Raw genomic sequence first — 1497 nt, 5'->3', positions numbered from 1 at the left:
TTAGCTCCTGGGCAGCTGTCTGATTGGGTTAGTTACACAAGATTCTTTGAAGAAGAAGACGTTACTTCTGCTGGCCCTCGTTAGGCGGTCGCCCTCTAAAACCATCCCCTGGGCAGCTGCTGAAAGCCTGGCCCCTTCACAGCGCGAGATGCTTTTAACGCCATCATTTGCATACGGCCGGCTGCGGGGTCAATAAGCACTCCTAGCCGTGGCAAGGAGCTCGGTGTGAGGCCTGGTAGAGGCGGCGGGGTTGCGTCCTTATCTTAGAGGTCTTGGGGGGCTTGGGAGGCTTGGGACTTCCAGCCTCTACTTTACGTAAGGTCGGTGTCCAGCAAGGCGCCACTCAATGCTAGCCGAGCTGGGCAAGATGGCAAAACATCATCAAAATTGTCTACAATACCTGGTGTTCTCAGGAGGTGTCCCAACCAAGTATTTCCGAACCCATCTCTGCTTTGCTTCCGAGATCGGACGTATCCAAGGTGGTATGGCCAGTAGACGCTGCTTGGCCCATCGCCCGGCCAGCCTTCCTCAGGCTCGCGTGGGGACGAGAACTCTGGCCGTTCTGGGGCGGTCTCCGAAGGACCGATGCATAGGCTGTGCCGTCCCTATAGGTGTTGTTTGTTGAGCAATGAAACACCTGCGCATCAGATGTGTTTAAAAATGGCTCGGCGCAGGGTCTCCTGCAGGCTAAACCGTTCATCGCGGGGATGTGACAGAAAGAGCAAGCTGGACCCGCAACTTGGGGTGGAGCGAAACGCCCAGGAGTGAATGAAGGAAGAGGGTGAGATGGTTGCGAGTGAATTTGAGCTGCTCTTCGGGGGGGTCGTGTGGCCTGCAAAGGTGTTTTGCTTGGGTTGTGCTGTAAACTGGCCTCCAGGTTACCGGTGGTTGCCTCCAGGTCAGCGGTGGTTGCCTCCAGTCATGCAGGAGTCGCTGGTCCTGGTGAAAAGAAGCCTAGTATTAAAAGTAAATAAGCAACAATGCTGGAGGCCCACGGTGATGAGAAGGATGCTGGTATTTTGCAAGGATTAAATAGCGCAAGAGAGAAAGCAAATGAAAAGAAGAAAGGAGCATGTGTGCGCTTGTGAAAAAAGGAATGGAAAAAAGGCATAGAGGAGAGTGACCCCTGCTGGTGGAAGTAAGAAAAAGCAAAAGCCTGCAGCACCTGGTATTCCCACGTGGTCTCCCATCCAAGTACTAACCAGGCCCGACCCTGCTTAGCTTCCAAGATCAGACGAGATTGGGCGTGCTCAGGGTGGTGTGGCCGTGGGCAGAGACAGGCCTCTCACTTGCTGCTTTTCCACTTTGACGTCCGGTTGCCGGCTGCCCTTTCCAGTGCTTAGTAAGACAAGGTGCTTTTGTGCTTTCCTTTCTCTTCACTTTTTTGCTGGCTCCTTAAAAAGGTCTTGTAGACAGAATGCCCCGCTCACAGCCGCTGAGCTCACTGATCGGCTGCCGCGCTGTCGACGGAACGTCAGCGTCGCGGCCAATGCCACA

At 54.4% G+C, this 1497-nt stretch overlaps 1 non-coding gene across 1 annotated transcript; it reads right to left on the bottom strand.

Annotated features, from left to right (window-relative positions):
• Positions 1 to 1153: 1153 nt before the first annotated feature.
• On the bottom strand, positions 1154 to 1272 carry LOC141266729 (5S ribosomal RNA). The gene has a single exon (XR_012320756.1). It is a non-coding gene; the product is annotated as a 5S ribosomal RNA (ribosomal RNA).
• Between the last annotated feature and the right edge of the window lie 225 nt (positions 1273 to 1497).

This window comes from Phyllobates terribilis, unplaced genomic scaffold (genome assembly GCF_046119375.1).
Source record: "Phyllobates terribilis strain yellow unplaced genomic scaffold, ASM4611937v1 Scaffold_4__5_contigs__length_816908805, whole genome shotgun sequence".
NCBI lineage: Eukaryota > Metazoa > Chordata > Amphibia > Anura > Dendrobatidae > Phyllobates > Phyllobates terribilis.
The sequence above is the reverse complement of the archived record's forward strand: the minus strand, read 5'-3'. Positions and strand labels throughout refer to the sequence as shown.